This window comes from Tinamus guttatus, unplaced genomic scaffold (genome assembly GCF_059628265.1).
Source record: "Tinamus guttatus ecotype Peru unplaced genomic scaffold, ASM5962826v1 Tinamus_guttatus_pri_ptg000451l, whole genome shotgun sequence".
Taxonomy (NCBI): domain Eukaryota; kingdom Metazoa; phylum Chordata; class Aves; order Tinamiformes; family Tinamidae; genus Tinamus; species Tinamus guttatus.
This window is the reverse complement of record NW_028288985.1, coordinates 3673732-3695013: the sequence shown is the minus strand read 5'-3', so window position 1 is coordinate 3695013 and position 21282 is coordinate 3673732. Positions and strand designations below refer to the sequence as shown.

The following is a 21282-nucleotide window of genomic DNA, read 5'->3' as shown; positions in this document are numbered from 1 at the left end:
TTAATTGTGACCTTCCCTTTTTTCCTCTAGAGGAGCTTGGTATTACTTTGCAAAGGGCATTTTCATTCTTTAATTGAAAAAAAACAATCAGGTTGTGGCAGAAAATTTTGTTCCCTACCTTTAAAATTAGTGCCTGGATGGGCTATTCATATCATTAACTTGAACTGAGACAAGAGGATGCGTGGATCCTAATGTGTAAATTACAATTCCACTCCCCTTAGAAGCTCCAAAGCCATTTAAATAAATATAGGAGCCCTGAAAAGATTCCTTGGTTGATCATGCAGCTTTGGACAATTCAGGACTTGATGATTGTGCTTTTCCCTCTTCCTTGCCAAACTGCTCTGACAGGGCAAACACTGCTAAATGCTCTTTTAACTGAGATGGGATCCATCCATCTCAGATAGAAAACTGCAACAAAACTAAGCATTATAACCATTTTTCACCAGTCCTGGTGGAAGGAGACACTCAGGTGCTAAGAAGCTTTCAAACACCTTAATTAAAAATAACACCAATCTTAAATTGAATTTATAGAAAATCAATTACAGCCTTTAAAAACTAAGATTAGATGGTAAAGGGAAATAGATTAATAACATTGACACTATTACAAAGGCAAAGGAACTGTTAGGATTTTTTTTAGTAGGTTTACTACTCTTCTAAAAGCTGTAAAAGCTGTGAGAAAACAAATTAGCTATGCCTTTGGGGCATATCTAAGCAGACTGAACGAATCTCTTTTTTTTGCTTGATTTCTGGTTGCATGGCCTTCACAGAGCCAACTCTTGGAGTAAGCTACCAACAATGATCATATCCATTGGAATTTGGGAGGTTTAGTGGGTAATTCCAAGATTCTGGGAAAGTCAGAATTTCCACCTCCTAGAAGTTTCCTGTCCTCAAATAGTTTTTACAGATAGAGGATGTAAGAAGTGCAGAATTTGAAAATGGAAAACTTAAGACAGAGTATATGGTAACACTATCACAGAATCACATCACATGAATTTAAATGCACAACTATGATCCTAACATTTTGCATTCCGAATCACCATATACATAAATGAGATTAGTTCCATCCACTATCTAACTATGACTGGGCAGGAATTAGATCCAGCTTTACCTCATGGTATTTAAACTCATATATTTCAATAGGTTCTGAAACACATCACATTTATTATCTGACTTTTTTATTATCTGACTATTGGCTACTCAGAATTAACACTAATTAATATTCACACTGTTTTAATTTTTACAAGAGAAGTTGAGTATTACCATTATAGAAACTAAACTCATTAATTCTCATCCTGAGACAGTTAACTTTGCTGTCAATTTTCTATGGTGTTGAAAAGTCTCTTTTACAACAGAATGCTAAGAATTTTTAGCTGAACTTTTTTGTTGTTCGTTTTTTGATTGTTTTTAAGGAATTGGATTTCACTAAATCACTTCACGATGTCCTAAATTATATACTGGATTTATTTCCATCTCATTTCAAATTATGAAACACAAAGTTGCAAGTATTTTTACTAAACTGCAAGGTGTGGTATGCATTATTGTATTACTGACTAGCTTCCATCTAAACAAGCCATATGAGGCAGTTAAGAGGGATTAGTTAAAGTGACAGTTATCCTCTCCTTTCCATTATTAGTTCATTGAGGGTTTTGAATGAAGTCCCACTGCAATGTTTTAAATAGTATTTTTCATGTGAATTAATACAGCAGCATTAGATTTTATTCTGCACCAAATCCTCAATACCTAAGTGAAAAGCCCTGCTGAGGTCAATTAAACATAGCTGGGATTAAGCTGGGCAGTATATAACATAACGTTTAACTTCCTCTTCAAGAATGTGTTTAAAAAACTAAATATACTAGAGATTAAAGTGTATTTCTATAAGAACCCTCATTAATAACCGAACTGCAAGACATTTGTACTGATCTGCCTGAAACTTTATTCTATAAAACAATAATATCTCAATATCTCAATACATAATCTCTCAATAAAAATGTAAAAATTTTTATCTATTTGCCCATAGGAACTGCATGAAATTGCATTAATTCAGATAACTATTAGTAATCATGCATAAACTGGACTTTCTCTAATTGTCTGTAACAATTCTGTACACCAAAACCTCCAGTTTTCTTGTTTTCTACTTAGTAATACAGAAACATCCTATGTTCAGTCTTCAAATAGAATATGTTTTTCTATTTTTGTATCTACAGTATTTTTGCATTATAAAAATAAGAGCATTATTTGGTTAAAAGTCAAGCTATTGAGCCATATGCATGCCTGGATCATCACCATATAAATATAATCAGTGAAGCTTTGCATGGAACTGGAAACATGCTGTGTCATCAAATTCTAACTTTCTCCTACACAGCACTGTCGCGTAAAGGCCGAAAAAAAACGGCAAAAATCCTGAATTAACAGAATCAAAGCTCTTCTGAAAACGCAGAGATTATAGTTAGTTCTGAGTTACCTCTCAAAAAAAGGTGTATGGTGTACAGCCCATGTAAGAATGCAGTTTGGTCTCTTGACTGGAACTGCTTAAATTGGACTACCTCAAACATAGCGATGATCTTCTGGAACAGCATTCTGATTTGGCTTACTGCTCAAGAACCTGCTGCTAAACTTATCTTTTTCTCTGACAGCCAAAACACTGAACCTTCCTTCTAATAAGTAGATGCAAATAGAAAACTTAAAAAAAAAAAAAAAAAAACTATGTCTACCATTAAAATGAATCTTGGTGTGCAAATCCTGGGCCTACCTTTTAAAAATGCAAAGGTAACTCTACTTTACCCAGAATTTCAAAAATTCCTGAACTGTTTCAATTACTTATTCAACAGTCTCCACATTTTAAAAAGAAAAAGATATCCCCAGGCCTATACCTTTCTTCCCTAGCAGTGCTATTGTTTCTCAACCTTGCTACAGACATCAGAAGAAATGCAGTCACAAGAAATGCACAAATATGCACAACTTTTCTCCTGTTTTTATCTTCAGATGAGAGCAAAATGGATGGAAATATCGGAAAATATCACGAAATAACTACTAGGGCATTTCCATTCCATAATTCAGAACACTGTGACATTTCTGATGGAGTTATTAGAAACAGGGCAGTTGAATACAGATGTTAAGTCTTTTAGTGCTCATACCTCGCTACTAAAATCCTATCCTATCCTCCTATCACTGGATCACCCAGTAAGACTTCCCTTCAGTATTAGCTCTGTAGCACATTTGTGGCACGTAGTTCCTTCACACACTGTCAAAGCCTCAGTGACATGACATCCATGTCACATCTCCAAGTAAGTGGGCTTATAAAAACTGCATAATTTAGAAAGGATCAGGGTATTAGGTATGAACAGGAAAGACTTTAATCTGGGCACAAAAATAATAACTTTTATCTTATTTATCTTCTTCTTTTGACACTGTTTATTTCCTTGAATTAATTCTCTTATTGTGCCTGATAAATAATATCTTGGACAGATTTCTCTCAATTTACTTTAAACTACATATGAAGTGAGAACAATGAACCTGCTACAAGTGTCTTGGATGTGATACAACTATAGCCGCACAATCTAAGGAATTTGAAACGTGATCAGGAGGTTAAAACAAATGAGCTGCTACTTGTGATGAATTGCTACTTCAGTTTTTGCTATTACTGTATATATTTTAAAAAATAACTCCTTAATCCCACAATAACCTATCAAGTTTTCACATATGCTGTTGTGCAACTTAAGCCTACCACTCTTAAAATTTACAAGGTAGTTTTGTATTAAGAAAAGGAGGTATGTAGGTAATGGAGGGAGCAATGAAGGAAGTAGATGATACATTCAATTATATTCCAATTATATCAGTGTTTGACCTTAAAATACTGAAGAATCATAGTGTCATACTGTATAACTGATAATCAAGCGTATTAATTCAATAATACCAGCACTTAAGCAAAGAATATTTGTGTGTATCAATTCTGGAGAATCTATATATTCTCCATATAGCATCATCCACCACTTCAATGAAACAAGTCAGCTGACTCCTGTGGATTTGATTGCCTTCTTTTAAATGCAGGTCAGTATTTAGCACTGGTACCCTGATGCCCATTCTCATTTGAAGAAGCCATTTTGTTACCTTTTGTTTTTATGGTAATCAGCTATCTAAACTGGACATTTGCAGTACCTCTCCTCACATAAATTAACATAATTTTGCTGACTTCCATGGAGTATTAATGACTTATCTCAGCTAGAGATCTATCCTGTTATTCAAACCCCACTCTTGTATTTATACTTGGTGAGGAACTGAGCCTCCTTCATCTTAAGTATTTCAACTTCTATCAGAGAAAGTCTTACCATTCTCCAACTCAGTTTTCACAGAATAACATGCTTTGCTTGCTCTAAGCACACATTTTCTTGCTTAGGTCTGCAAATGTTTCCAGCTGAAGATGACTACTTGCAGTCACAAAACTAAGTCTATATACCCACACACTTCAGAGAATCACACGTTCACCTGAGCATTTCGCTTATTCATGACCTTGTTATCACATATGACTAACTGTTCTACACCAATAGCCAATGTGCACAGGGCTGAAAAAAGTGGCTGTTTTTTTTTCCTTAAAACTCACAGCTGATAGAACAATGCAGTGTGAGACAACCCATTGTTCACAAAGTGAGAAAAATACATGCAAAGAATGGAAGGAATTATGTAGGAAATAGGTAATAATTTATTTATAGATCTCTGAAGAAACACTGAACTTAGCATATATACCTTCTGTTAAATAGTTGTACTATTCCTAAATGCTTATTAGCAATTTAAATGCATGCCAAACACCTGATCATAACTTACCTGATTCTCTTTTTGACAAACAACATGATGCTTTATTAGGTTATGTCTTCTTAGGTTATAAGGTTATGCTAGGTAACATGGTAACAAGGAAAACAAGACCGTTTGTGCTGCTGTTGGTATAAAGGCAGACTGAGGGCCATACATTCCAGAAATATGAGATTACAAAAAGCGCCCCACAAAATATCTACATTTATATTCACCATTAGGTTTTTTTTATAGTTAAAACATTATAGAACACAAATAATCAGTGAAAAATCCACATACATACATACACAAATATACAACACAGAAGGGAGAAGAAAAATAGGATGTATAATGTATGGGGCAGAAAGACTGCTTCCAGCAAAAAGAAAATTATTCCTGATGGTCTCCCACATGCCTCTGTTATCGCCCTCGGCCACATCTCAAAACCAGACAGTTTCATAATTCATCACTTTATTACACGTGAATGAAGTGTCATAGTACCTGGGAGATAAGTGTGCCTAGAAAAAAGGGTCCTGAAGATGAAGAGTAAAATTAGACTATGATTCCTATAACAAGTTACTTTTACTAATTAGGCCTACAAAATTCCTGGAAATTTTTTGGTAGAAAATGCAGTGTAATGAAGACCTTTGAAAGTCAAGCAGTGGAGCAGGATAAATAATATCTCTGTCCTTAGTGGTCTAAAAATAGTTTAGAAAAGTATCAACTAGAACATATTTATACTTGTTTCCATCTTGGGCCAAAGAAATAATTAAATGATCATTTATGTGCCTCCATATTTACTCTCTATAGTTGTGATAAGCATCATGGGATGAAAATTTCTCCAGCACTGCAAAGAAGTGAGATGCTTTGTAAAACTGACCTATAAACACTCTATGAGAGGTAGGATTGCTGCATATAGATTTTGACACTCAATTTAAGGTTGAGTAGTTTATATTAAAAAGGCAGAATCAGCTTTCTCTCCAGGTACTCTCCCCATATGACACCCAGTTACACTGCTTTTTCACTTTTTGAAATGGGGGCACTTAATGATTTTTTTAAATGAAGAACCTGGACAGGTTATGTAGTTTCCTAAATGTCAGTAAAATCATACTAGGACATACTGTGTCACTGAACTAAGGTGTTAGCAACTTACTTATTACTTCTCCATATCTATTCCAGCTTCAGATAAAGTATTACACACAGTTAATTCTGGATCGTCTTAAAAACCTTTTGCTTAATTCTGCACTATTATTACTTTGCTCTTTCTCTGACCTCTTATTACCAGTGAAATTTTATTCTCTGCAAAAATTTACCACAAGGAAAAGCACTCAAAATCACAGGTTACATTACATGGCTTTCCCATACATTTGGAAATTCCATACAGTTCCTCCCAAATATTTTGCACTGGTCTTTCCTACTCAGAATATTTTTAACACACATAAGAAGAAAAGGAAAAGAAGGAAACTGACTAGTGTATCAATCTATTTTCTTAGTTTACTCAGAATTAATTTTACCAACAAGTATATCCTTCAGTAGATCTACACATTCAGATAATATACCATAAAACCTTTTAAGTATGAACACAAACACTGATTAGCCAGACATATAACATCTACCCATGACTGATTTATTTTCCAATGAATACCAGAGAATGGAATAAAAATATCAACACCTCACTTTTGCCTTTCTTCTCCTGCCCTGGATTATATAGGCTGCAATCCAGAGATCTAGCAGACAGGCAATTAAAAGAACATCACATTTTAAATACTTTCTCTCTGTATTGACAGATACCGTCTATTGTGACTATGACTGTGTAAGGAGGTGCTATAGCTGCCTAATTCAATTCAGTCACCTCTGAGCAGACAGTGACTTTATAGGAATATACAGGAGATGAACAGCAAGAAAAGAAAAATTAACTCTGTAAAGTTGAAGTATGAGGGAGCAAACTGATGTATCAACATAAACAGATGAGCCTGTACAGGTAGCAATCATTATTGCTTTGACCAACTAGAACTCTTTCTCTCTAGTGAATGCAGGATGAGGTAATTATTCAGCTGATAAATAAAAGAGCAATTGTTTGAAACCAAAAGTTGTAGTAAGCAAACAAAACAAGCTTAAGGCAAACAGCATATAAGACTATGCTATAAAGAGCTTTAAGGAACAATTGACATTATCTATTTTATTAAAACGAAATTTGCATGTACTTAAAGCAAGCATTTCCCTAAATATTGCCAAAGGAATAAATCTGATAAATAATAAGTGGGATTTTTTTTTCCTTCTTTTTATAGACCTTGAAAATTTTGAAACCAAAGCAAGAAGAACGGTGTCAGGCAGAGAAGGACAAGGAGTGGTTCTGCTTTGTGGTCCTCCACCTCATCATGGAGGTATGACAGCAGTTCTAAGTTGTAGGGAGTCTGAAAAAAATACTATTTCTTACAGCTCAAGAGAAGAAACCTATGCAGTTCACAGGCCAATTAACCCTAGAATTTGTGCAGCCCTCCTGAAGTTTTAAAGCAAAAGAAACTCAGGCTGTCCTAAAACAGTATTTTCAAAGGAAGATCTGGAGAACAGGTCTGTTTACCAGGGGTAACTCATTCATTGGGCATACACCCTTAATTCTTCTTTACAGAGTCAATCATGACGTTCTGATTTTCAGCATCAAGTACTGCCATTAGACTATTCTACGTAGGATAAATTCACACGTCTTTTTAACTACTGACTGAACTGGATCCTACATATAACACAGAATTAGTAAATTAGTGTTTGTTTTCAAACCCTATTTGTGTACCTATTGGAAGTGAGCAGGTCTTGAGCAAGTGATCTTTTATGATTTTTTTTTTGCCTACTCTTAAAAGTGGAAGGCCACAGACATTCTCAAGTCTACACTGGGGCTGCTAAAACTGTATCAAAACTGCTTCAGCTCCTTTGATGTCTGGAGTAAAAGCATAATTTCCTAGCAAAACTAAGGATGATTGAAATTTCTACTCTTTTTGTATTAAAAAGAGATAAATTTTGAAATAAAAAAACATATAGACCAATAAAGAATAGAAACAATAAAAGAAAGAAACAACAGACCAATTAACAAATCAGCTTGTTCTAGAATGAAAGAATCAGCAGTTCTTGGATCACTCATACCCAGCTTCCCAAGAAAGTGATCACACCCACGAGAACTTCAGTTTACTATGTGCTTGTTCTCAGAAATATCTTCTCCATTCTTCTGGATACTTGTCTTCTGGAGGACAAGTTATCATGAAAAGAAGGTAAATAGTGATCTATAAAGAGAATGCAATATACTGGAGATATAGAGAAACCCATCAATCAATTTAAATCCAGCAAGTCTTGAACAGAGAAGAAATGTCAGTTCACTTAGTGTTTACAGCAGTAGAAAAGAGGTATATAATCAAGAAGATGAAGTGTAACCCAATCCTTAAGGGCAGAAAAAGCTTGAAAGAGTTCCTGAGACATATTGGGGTGCAGACAGAAAGACAACACATCCATCCTTGACTCAGTAAACTATAGGGTTTCCTCTTGCTGTAGGGTAAAATTATGATTTGACAAATCAGACTGAGTAGAAGAACATTCAGAACAAATAAATAGTTTAACAGTGAGTTTAACAGATTAATTGAACTGATAAAATGCTGTCCACAAACAAACTCTTTGCCACAGTGTTCCTTAAGCTGGAAATGTGAGTTGCTGACCAACAGGCACGAAAAACATTATCTGATATAACAAGCCTCTAGAGAACAGAAACTGTCATCTAAAAAACACTGTATTTGTGATCCAAACCTTTCATTTCATCACTCAGGTGTGTTTCATATTCACATTACTTAGAACATTCAAAACCTGCATTTTAACAAGGTTAATTTTCAAACAACTATAGTTTTTTGATATATTGGACAAAAACATATTCACTTTTGCTTTCATTTAGAGTGTACAGAACCTATTTCTTTTTCTACATGAAAGGAAGCTGATATAAAAACTAATCAAAAAGATATACAATGTGTTAGGCAATTAGGTGGTAAGAAGCAAGATCCAGCAGGTTTAGGAGAGTTACTCCACAAGCTTTCACAATAGCATTAGACCTTAGACAGGCTCTCAGAGAACAGAAGCCTCCTACTGTTGCTATTATTGCCATACTGAAGCTTCTAAGAGTCAATCTAGTCTAAATTTCTATTAAGAGATATTAGTAGCATTTGTAAAGCTAAATACAAGACTGCAAGAAAAACAACATTTTAAAGGCATACTTTACACTTAGACCCAGTAAGATATTAGAAAAGTTGCTGCAGCTAATGAACAACAGGAAAAACCCAGCAACCTTCTTAAGAAAAGAAAAAACTAAGCTGATTCACAGTAGACCCCTTATTTCTAGACCCTTCATTTCTTCATTGTTCCTGCCCCTTGCCTATTTTTGCATCAGCCTCTCTTTGGGCTCTGCTGCTGTTATTTATAAGGCTCCCTAATATACCTTATGAAGTTGAACATCTAATTTCCTTCTGCTTGTTAATAAGGCTGTAGAGTCCTGAGTGGGAAAGCTGTGTTTCTTCCTCTGGGAAAAGTCTTTTCTCTTGTCTATGCTCTTCAGGTCAGTTGTTTTTCCGTAAGTGATTAAAACAGTTTTGTTTTACTCATCAAAAATAGGAAGGTCTTATGTAGGTATGAGAGGTATAAAAAAAGCATGTGGAGACAAAGGCATTCTGATCCTTTCATTTCTATAGCTGTTCATGAGTTTGAACTGACTGGGTGATTAAGAAGCTTCTGACATTGATAATTCTTCGCTCTGGGCGAATTTATTTTTGTAGAACTGACAGAAAAAAAAATCTGATATAAGGACTCCTTTCTTCAAACTAGGCCCTGTGGAGCTTTAAGAATGTTGGAATATGAGGCATAACAGGACTCAAACACTTGCATTTAATTGTGCAAATGAACTTCCAAGAGCAGAAGCTTTCCAGTACAGCTTTTCTCTGTAGCACAATTAGTATAGCAAGGTTAGCTAAAAAAAATCTCAAAGTGAGACACCTGTAGACCTGCTTGGTGGAGAAATTGCCTAATTCTCAGCTAGTAGAAGAGCAAGATAGAGGAATACATGAAGCCAATCAACAAAAAACCTGGGTGTGTAGGAAGAAGTATGAGTGATACGATGAGAAAAGCAGTAGGACTTCTAGGTAAAAAAAGGTCTTGGAGTCCCTGCCCCAGGTTGTTTCCATGTTTTATATTGCACAGTCTGACAAAATGCATAATCTGTGAAGTGGAAATGTATCTCCCCTTACAAAGCTGAGTACAGTCTTAATTATCAGTTTAGAGTTATTTTCTATCAGTTTAGAGTCATTTTCTCTATGCTTTTATCACTCAGCACTCCTTAACTTTTCTGCAAGCTTCAACAGGAGGATAGAAAGTCTCCTCTGTGACACTAGCCTTTAGCTGTTCTCCTGCAGAATCAGCAATATTGATTTAAATTTGCTCAGGCTGAGGAAAGCACAGAAATGTTTTCTTCCCTCAACCAGTTTATCAAAAGCGATTATCAACTGCTCTTCTCCCAGCTGTGCTCTGAAAGAAAGAGTCTACAAGTGACTGGTTTAGGCAATACTCTCCTTTTCCTTGGCCAAGCTCACAACTTGCCTATCAGCCTATTTCTTGGCTGGATGCAATGTCTCTTGACTTTGGATACAACCCATGATACAGAAGCAGGGTTTACTTAGATTTAGTTGCCTTATCCCACTCTAGATTCTGTATTTTCTCTAGGTAGGAAACAAACAATAAACAACAACAACAACAACAAAACCCGGAAGAACCTAATATTACATCTCTAAGAAAATAGTCTATGTTGTGGCATATGTATAATTAACTCTATATTCTTCTAATTATCTCTCCCCTGACATGCAGGTCCTTTCAAGTAAATGCAGTTCTGTACACTCCAAGGCATCTTCTCACACAGTTAATAACAGCATAAGAATCATTATCCTTTGAGAGCAAACAACACTTTCTAGCGTCAGTTCTCAAATATGTTCATTTGGGCTGAGACCAATCAGTAGTACATACTAACAGGAGCTGTAGATAGATATTAGGCAAAAGTTGAATAGAATTTAAAAAATATTTAGTTGAAGGTGATTAATGTTTTCTGAAGTTCCTATGACACATAGGAACTTCACACATAGGAATTGAATTAAAAATTCAGGGCAAAAAAATTATGACTAATATCACTCTATTTTGCCGTAGATGTTTCTGTAAACCAAATCCTGAAATTTTCATACTGCTCTGATACTTGCATGTACAGGTAGCAGCTTGTGGTTAAATAGAAAACAAAAAATAAACCAAGCAAAAGATAACTTAAACTTTTTCTTCTTCAGCCAAGTAGCTTACAACAACAATTTTCAAGTGTTCATTTTAGCTAGACTTCATTAGCTGGTTACTATTCTTTGTAATTTCACCTTTATACATCTACTATTCAGTAGATGTATTTTTTTACAGATTCTGCCCAACCACTGATTTACTCATGCAATTGAATGTAACTCTAAAAATGGTGGCATGGGCCTTTGAATCCTTTGCCCATTTAATGGGTCTTCTACAAATCTGATTTATTCTGACTAACCAAAAATTAAAATGGTTAAGTAACAGTAGCTTCTTTTATAACACAATGTATTTTCTAATCAATTATATATTTTAATATTTTAGCTTAATGTAACTTTCAAAGAAAATATATCTTTTAAGGCAGTTGGCCTTAAGATAGTCTTATGCCTTAGAAGAGAACAAAGGTTTGAGGCCCAAAGTCTGGTTCTTTTCTCTATCTCTCTCTCTGGATTTCATCTAATTCCCATTGAAGTCAATTAAAATTAGGACTTCTACAGAGTTGAGTGGATCTGAATTAGACTTTAGGCAAATAAGGCCCAGGGGGTTGGTGATGATGAATCCGCAGTTAGAAGAGTGGTAGTGTTTGTGTTCCTCATACTGGGGGAAAAGAATTTAAATATGAAAAGGAAGGACTTGCACTTGGTTCCCAGTTGATGGAAAAATTCATTAACAAGCCCTAAGGCAGTAATGCAGTACAGATGATAGACAAAAGAGAGTAACAGAAACTTTCGAAGCAAAAGTCAACTTAAAACTACTGAAAACTGAAACCAGGAGAGACAAGAACCGGCTCTTTTGCTAATTCATGAGCTCAGTTTGTAGACTTAAAGTTGTTCTCTATAGCATAAAGTTGGTTTTAATAGATTCATACAGGATTCATACAGTCTATCTCGCACAGAGAACTTAGCTTCTTTTAACCTGAGCTTTATCACCACTTCTTACAGCAGGAATACTTCTTTTAATTATAGAATCACAAAATAGCTGGAGTTCAAAGAAAGCTTTGGAGATTATCTAGTCCAACACCTGTGCTCAAGCAGGGGCAGCTAGAGAAAAGTTGCCCGGGACTATGTTCAATTGAGTTTTGAGTATCTCAAAGCATAGATACTCCACAACCTCTCTGGACAACCTGTCCCAGGACTTCTAAAACATCCTATGGATTGTATTACATGGATTGTAATAGTAGACTATTTCAGTTATTTTTGCATCCTCTGGGTTAACTATACATCAAAAAAAGCCTGGTACAATGGCTAGAGTAAAAAGCAGCCTACTGCAGGATTTAGTGAAGTATGTAAAGAGCCACTGACCATTCTGTGAAAACACGTCATTTCTAATGATACTCCTATAGTGTTAGAGGATGATAACATAAAACTCCTCAAAATTATGAGAGTTTGCAGACAGATTACTGTACCAATGTCATAGTGGGGCGGGTAGGCGGAGCAGAGGGGCAGGACATAAATAATCTTTTTTCAAATGGGATTGTTGACAGGGGAAACGTGTAAATATAAAGCTATTGGCAGAACACTTAGCTTATGAATTATACATTTAATTAAGAAAAACCAAACTTGAAACTTATAATTTACTGTGTTTTATTAAAAACAGAATTGCAATATTACTCATGTCTCCGTTGGAATACAATCAAATGCTTCACACAGGTGTCAAGTGCCAGGTAGCTGGAAAGAACAGCAGTTATACAAAAGGCTGACATAAAACTGAGGGAATGCAATGTTTCATAAGCCACAAATTAGTTTGCTAAGGTACCAATAGTTGCACAGCAAAGGCTCGCCAAGAAGTCTTTCTGAAAACTAAAATCCTTACTCAGATGGTTAACTCACACAGAGTCCTGCCCTGCCAAAGTGGACTAGTCAAAGACATGTATTAAGAAACACAATATGGAAGAAGATGGTAAAAATAGGTTAAGAAGGAATCTGAAATAGGGCAGGAAACACAGCATGCAAAAATGGAAGGTGATGAGGGTCAAATATGCAATAGGAGAGAATACTAAATAAACCTCTTTGAAATGTTTGAGTGAAGCTTCTTCTTCAAGACTATCCTCTTCTTGAGGGTTCTTCTTCCTGAGAATCTGCTAATGAAGTTCCAGTTACCTGCTACTTTAGTCTGAGCAAAAAACCAATAACACTATGTGACTGGAAACTGGTCCTCCAATGTTCAAAGTGAAAGTGCTATAAATAGAAATTATTTACTAAAACTACTTTCCTACTTAAAAATTCCTACTTAAAAATACTGATTCCTACTGGTGTAGGAATATGAAGAGTAGCAGGGACAAAGCTTTTATGACCTTCTGAAGCACCTTTAAATGAATTTAAGACTAAAGCAGGGCTTACCTTGCCTGAACTAATTTATTTGTGCCAAATGATCTGCCTTGTGACTGAGTGGTTCTTTCAGCAGGCTATTGCGTACTTAAGCATTAACAGGAAGTAGACTACAGTGGAAAGGATACATGATAAGTACTTGGTGTTTTCTAGGCTTGTCGTATGCATGGATCTTCAATAGCACTTTATATGTTCAGGAAGATAGCCGCTGATTTGTTTCACACGAAACAGGAAATCTGTACATTGCCAAAGTAGAGCCATCTGATGTGGGCAATTATACTTGTGTTGCAACTAACTCTAACGCTGAACAAAGTGTACAGGGACCTCTACTCCTCTCATTATTTTAGAATGCTTAGGTAGAAAACAAGCAAATAAAAAAATACACGCTGACCAGTTAATCATCCATTATTTGATATTGATACAGCTATAAATATTGGTGGACATAAAGCTGTTAAGTGGGTATGATTCCACTTTTTCCATTGGATTGAAACAAGATTTGAACTACTAAGACAGGAACAGCAAGATAACGCATGCATGAAAGAAGATAATGTTCAATGTCACTGAAAAATAGCAAGAGAATGCCAAATGTTACGTAAATATTTTTAATCCCAAGGCTGCCTGTGTTCATATTGTAATCTGGCAAAGTTTCCTAAATTTTGTAATCTAAGTGCAGAGCTTGAGTATCACATGTAGAAAACTGTTTCAAAGTGAGACATTAAAGTAAGTCAGACACAAGTATTTTTGTAACACTTAATTAAAGGGTCACAGTGAGAGATGCATACCCTAGAAATGTTTACATTACAGTTTATTTTATAAGTTTGCTCACCTAAATTTCAATGTAGGATACAGTTTTCAAGCAATCTTAATAGTAACAAAAATCTGTAGAGGATTATATTTTTAGAATAAGTTAAAATATACCAAATGCTATAGGATAATACTTCTGCCAAGAGACAGTGTTGTTTTATGACATTTTGAATCAGATCAAAACAAAGTTAAAGCTCCAAAGCTCAGAAGTTAATTTGCTACAAAGTTAACATAAGATTTTTCTTTTTCCTTGTTTTATTCCTTTTCAACTACCCACTTCTTTATTCCTTTCTTCCACGTCTTCTATCAATCTCCCCCAATCTCTTCTTTTTCTCTCTTCCCATTCACCTCAATGGCCTCTAGATTAGATCCTAAACAACTACTGTCTAAAGCAATTGCATAAAATAGTACATGTGATACTAGCCAGATTTTTGTCAAATATAAAACAAGTATCAACTCATTTTCAGTGCGGGATCTGGGCAAAAACACTATGTGAGGGAGAAAATCCAATTCATACTCATGCCCGTTGCCATGAATTACACTAAAAGCTGCATGCACATTTAAGAAGTTTGGCTAAATGTTTAGTTTGCTGAAGCAATTCTTAACCTGCTGCAAAATTTAAATATTCTAACCTAATACTGGAGTATCTGTGGCTTATCGGGTATACAACTGGATTTTCAAATGTGATCATTACATAAAGTTATATCAATTGTTTTAGAGCCTAGAGCTCACACTCAGCTACTTTAAATAAAGTTCCAAAATTTTTAGAAGCATTTCAGATGGAGTGCCATTATTCTCACTTGCAGCCTATAAAGTTTTATGAGAAGCAACCATTCAAATTGACCAGTATTAGTGTCATCAGAATGAGCCCCAAATTCTCCCTAAAGCATTAATGTACTAGTAAAACATATCAGTATATACAGAACTCATACAAAAGTTATGCACTTCACTCTGAGATGCAAAGAATTTACACATTTAATGTTAACTTTCAGCACCAGTTTGGATTTCACACAGAAGACCAAGCCCAATCCAGGGAAATCACTTGTTGATTCTTATGTGAGAAATCTAAGGCTCTAACACTATTAATACTATTCTTTCTTTTACACTGAAATTCTGTTGTACTAGACAGGTCTGAAGCTCAACTGGAGTGCTAGCTGTTTTGATGTTCAACAGGTGTGATGGGGGAGTACGAAGCGAAGATTGAAGTACAATTTCCAGAAACAACATTTGCCCTGAAGGGCTCATCTGTTAAACTGGAAACTTTGCCCTCGGAAAGTAAGATTTTTTTGATTTTATTAAAATTTGGGTCCTAACACTGTTCTCCAATGAAAAAAATAATGTTTCTTCCTAAACGGAATAGTAGAATTTGTCAGAATCGAAATTTGTCAAACTTACTTAATCCTCTTGGTTTATGATTGGTTCTGTGCAATATGCTTCCAATGTAATGAAAAAGGAAATCTCAAATCTGGTGCTAACTTTGTTATAGTTTGAATTAGGAAAAGAATAAAAACACACTATAATCCAAAAGAGTTTATTTTGGACTAAGAATAGACTAGCTTTTCAACATTCTGTATTCTAACTGTAGATTCACATCAAATCTGTGCAGATGTCATCTGCATCAAAACATGAGCATGTTTTCTCCTTGACATCATTGTTAAGAATGAAACTTGGATATGGGCTAAAATTCAAGAGCACATAGTTAATGGACCACCTAGAATGAATTCAACAGAGCTTCATATAACTCTTATCACTCTCTTTTCCACAAAGATACTCTAGAGCGCCAAACAGTCTTAGCAGTAGCCCTTCCTGCTAAAATCTTTCAGATTTGCAGTAGCCTATTTTTGCCTATGCTATTTATGCTGTAGTATTCATTTACAGAAGCATTTAAACTGCAAGGAGTGCTTTGTATTCAGAGAACAATGGTTAACTCAATAAATGTAACCAGACTCAGAAAACCAGTCTTTCCAGTGAGTGTACATTTTCTTTAGAAATGCTGAAAGAACCTTAGGTTGTTGACCTCTATTTAGTTTAAGTTCACTTTGACAACCCTTTTTAAAGGCTGTAAGCTTTTAAAGTGTTTAGAGCTTTCCCAGAGGTTAAAAGCCTGACTTGCAGGCAGCACAAATTAATCAAATGTTCCTGTGGAAGCTACATTGAGAAGTAGAGAAATAAAGCTAATAAAAACTTAATAAGAGAAGAAATGGTCTTTCCTTTCGGTTAAGACTTTTGCATAAACTAATCTTAGGGCTAATTTTTATATAAGGAGGGGAAGAATACTTTTACAGAGTCAAATTTAGAGTCACATGAAGGTTTGGGGTTTTTTTGGCGGGGGGGGGGAGCAGGGGGAAGACTGGGGGGTGCAAAACATGTACCAGATTTGTAACTTTTTTGCTAAAGCTTCTTTTCCTTTCCATATACTGTCAAGCTACTTCTCTTTAAATACGTCTTTAATTATGTTTGAGTCACTACAGACTTTATATTTCAAGTTGTCATTTTGTATTTCCACCTGTTGCATGGAATGCATGTGATAGAGATACGCTGACTGCACTGAAGCATTTCAAAAACAGTAAATAATACAAGTAAATTAAGTCATGCTGATGTGATAAACAGAATCTACCTTTTTAGGCATGTTTTAGAGAGAAAAAAAAAGTGGACTAAAAGAACATATGGATAATGAAATCCCTCAGCAAATACAGTACCTCTTATCCTGTACTTAGGAAATGAAATGACTGAGATTAATGCATCAACAGCAGCAATTCCTTATACGCAGGACTGCAGTTAACACTGGTGCTGCTATACCTGCCCTGCGTTCCACTAAGTAAACACCACTGATCCACGTGTGCTAATCCCTTTTCTACAGATTTTTTGTATGATACTAATAATGTGCATATAGTGGGTTATATGTATATTGAGTAGGTGGTGTTTGTAACTAAAGACTTCTTAATGGCACATGTGGAAATTTTTTGCCTTAAAAGATTTTTTTGAGTAGGTTAAAAGTCTAATACAGAGCACTGCTGTTGCTTTCAGTGTGCTTTTTCTCCTTTCTGACTGAGAAGACTTGTACCAAATATTTCACTAACACTGCAATCAACTGATAATCATTATTACACAGATAACATTTATATACAAATAAAATAGGAGAAAAAAGGGATTGCAAGTGAAATAATCTTAACTTACTAGACAAAGATGGATATTTAGAGGTTCATAGATGATTAGTGGTAGTGCTAAAAGCTCTGAGGAACCTAGCTCCAGCTGTTTACAATTATAGTTAGGCCCATAAAAGTGCAGCAGTGTGGCCATCTGTACCTTTAGATGCCTAAATTCCACTAAAATTCTAACCCCTACTATTGTCTGTTTATGTTAAAATCAATTCAGCTCAACATTTGTTGAGCTATACCTCTGATCTGCCACAAGCACTAATGGTTATTATCTCTCTTGGATTTCAGAACTACTTTCCCATTATACATAATTTTCTATATTCATACTGTTAGTCCACTGGTTCAGACAATGCTGTCAACTGCTACTACCTCTGTGCTATGAATAACAGATCTCTCACATCTAAGGCAGATTATAGGCAACCTGCTGTGGTTTTGGTCTGAAAAAAAGTCTTAAACGAATGCACTTTCACAGTACTTAGAATAGCATCTCTTCTCTATATGGAACAGCAAATCATACCTACTGGACATTGCTACAAAAGAGCTTCCACATTTGAAATATAAGCACAAGAAAAGAGAATTTCAACTATTAAGACTTTTTTATCTGGCAAATATCAAAGCCACATAATTAAGAAGTATTCCTTCAAGAAGACTATAGGACCCTTAGAAATAGATGCATTCCGCATACCTCAAATTACTGCTGTTCGAGGGCTTGAAAGTTGCAAAAGCTCAAGAAGGCCTCCAAGAAGAAGCATTCTTAGTGCAGTGCTTGTTGCAAAACTCTCTTCATGCATCTTCCACTAAAGCATCGTGATTAACACACACACAAACACTCAAGTCCACTTATGAACCCCAATTTGTTTTGAAGAAAACAAATACTGGTAGGACAAACAGCGCTGAAACACTATGGCCACAGCGCGCCCTGTTCCAGACAGTTCCAGCAGGTTCCAGCCAGTTCCGGCTGGTTCCAGCCAGTCCCAACCTCTGGCACCAGGCCCAAACTGCAACCAATCAGAGTAGCCGTTGACGCCCTTGGGTGCCAAAGTGGTGGCCAATCAGAGGAGGTCACGGCCATGGAGGGCGGTGCCATGGCGGGGGTGTAGGTGGTGGCTGGGCCACCATGGCGGCTCCCCTTGCACAGCACAGTGCCCAGCGGGATCTGGGAGCAGGGAGCTGGGAGCAGTAGTGGGTAAGGAGCGGCCGTGGGAGCCATTGAGCCGGTTGAGGCAGTGGGTGCAGCGGTAGGTCAGACGGGAGGAGGGCATCGAAGGCTGGAGCATTGCTTGTGCTGTTGCCCTGCTCACGGAGTCGCCCTCAAGCAAAAGGTGAGGATGTGGCAAAGGGTACCCTGTAGCTCTTCAGAGAATGAAAAAGGAATTTAAAAACTGAGGAGGTTGGAGCCCACTTAGGTCAGAGCAGTTGAGGCTGCTTTGCATGTGACAAACCCAAATAGTCAAAATGGTTTTATGTAAGCAGCTATAGAGGGATCAGTTGGAAGGCTTGAAATACATATATATGCATATGAATCAGTTCTGCCAAAAGTGAAGCTTGCTGTGTTCCACCCATGCTCCTGATAATCGTTATGATTTGTACCTCACGCGGCAAGCTGGAACCTCCTGGTCCTAAGTGAGTTACAGTGAGCATCTTGTTTCCAGTGACACTCTGATCTCAGGATGCTGCCCCAGAATGAGCAACTATATCAGGTTTCATGTAACTTCACTTTTTTGTTCTTACTCAAATAATATAGCAAGGCTAGAGCTGTATTTTAATTGCTGTAACCCTTAGATTATTATTCTGCTGTGTGTTAGAAGTCGATGCAGACATGATAGCAGCTTGTGAATCTTGGCCTTGTCTCACTTGTGTAAGTAGTCATGTTTCTCATTACCTAAACGGCAAATTTAATTTTATTGTGAAGAGCCCTCAGATGTGCGGGATGAAAGACAAGGCACAAATGCAGTGCATCTGCTGACTGTGGAGCCTCTGCTGCAAAAAGATGGAACTTTGATTTTGGTGCAGGGTGTAATGCAGCAGAGACATTAATTTCTTGTTCATTGTGACATGACTTGTCACAACCAAAAAATATCTTCCATTTCCTTTTCTATCTAAGTTGATAACTTATGGATTTTTGATTCTGCTGTCAGTAGGGTAGAATATAAATAAAAATTAGTATCTGTGCCTAGTATTTCTAGATGCTCCAAAGCTTTCAAGTAAACTATAGATTTATGTACAAAGGCACTAATATTTATGTGCTGTTTTCTTATTTACACAGGTGAACGTAAGGCTTTACTCTTCATGAAGTGTCATAAATTTGAGTGTATTTGTTACTTTTCAGATATTGTAAAAATTTACAACCTCAGACAATTACTTGTTTTAATCTGGTTATTGGCATTGTCTAAATGAAAAGAAAGTTTTTTTCTGTTTTGATTTTGGTTGCCAGGTCCCCTCAAGAATAGTACCAGGAGGTACTAATCTGTAACAGTGTCAGATGCTGGCCTTGGCTACAGTATGTTCGTGTGGAATTATCGTGTGGAATTATCCTATGACAGTGCGCAGTGCTGTATCTGTTAAACTAAGTTTTATATATATTTACCTACACTTAGACAATGGCTTTACTTCTTAAAATATTAACTTGTAAAATAAAAATACCATGTAACAAAATTTCTCTTCTTTAAAGTGAATTTTAAATTCACTCTTTTCAAAGGTATTTAGATTATTATCTTATATTTCATATGGTCTGCCGTAATAGGTTGCTGCTAAGGGCTTCTATTGCAAAGATGGAAGCAACAGGAAGAAGGTGAAAACAGACAAAAGTCTGCCTCCTGTAAAATGCAAATGTAAAATTGAAGACTCTGGAAAGCCTAAAATCATGGAATATTTGGGGGCGGGGGGTGAGGACGGGAATGAAATGCTGATCCTCTCCAACTGCCTTAATAATGAAGGTTCTCTTTATGGATGATAGTCACACAGCTAAAATACAGTCTACAATCTGCAGCATTCATTTAACCTGTAAATCAGGTTGAAGAGGAGCTGCTGTCCTAACAAATGAGTTCTGTCTTCTGATAAAACTAGGCCACTTGGTGCAGCCTCCCCAACAGGAGAACAAAATGCCATTAAGTATTTATTGCAATTACATATTTAAATAGAGCAAAGTTGATGAACCAAACTCTTGAGTTTTATATCTGTCATTCTGCTATAGTTAACATCAGAGAATGTAAATTTCAAACCATTGTTATGAAAGATAGGGCTAAAAATGAGAGTTTGCCTTGAAACATCCCTAAGGAAGTCATTAGAACTATCTGGTATGGATAAGGAACAGGGCAGCATCTTCTGCTCACAGTTTGGTAAACTTGACTTGACAAGTTGACAGAAGAGACCTTTTTCTAGAGTCCTGCCTCTGTCCTAGGTGTCAGCTGCAGACTTTCCTTATTCATAAATAGTCAATACTAAGTCAGGCTGCAGAACAGGAAATATTTAGATGAAGCACTTTCAGGTGATGGAGCGTGAATGAATGCGTTTAACTTGTTTATCTCGCATCTTGCTGTTTGATTTCTTTTATCTGCTTGTTCCTCCAGAAAAGAAAAAATCTAGAAGTAGCTTTGAAGAAAGTAAAGTGCTTCTGGCATTCAATGCACTTCACGATTTATTGTACTATTCATCTGTTGTTTAATATGCAATAGCACTTTAAAACCTGGCCATGCTCTCCTTTGTCATCAACAGTCTGTATAAATCTATTTCCAGACTGCAAACAGCTCTAGTTATCTTCTTGACTTGTTCGTGGTGATAGTAGGACAGACATATTCAGTGTAATAGCTGCATTTTTTTAAATGGTTAAAATGTAGTCTGGGTCACAAAAATTCTGCATGAATGAT

The 21282-nt window shown here is 36.1% G+C and overlaps 1 pseudogene; it reads left to right on the top strand.

Annotated features, from left to right (window-relative positions):
- LOC104572738 (contactin-6-like) overlaps positions 1-21282 on the top strand; it is a 73044-nt pseudogene that overhangs the window by 11481 nt on the left and 40281 nt on the right.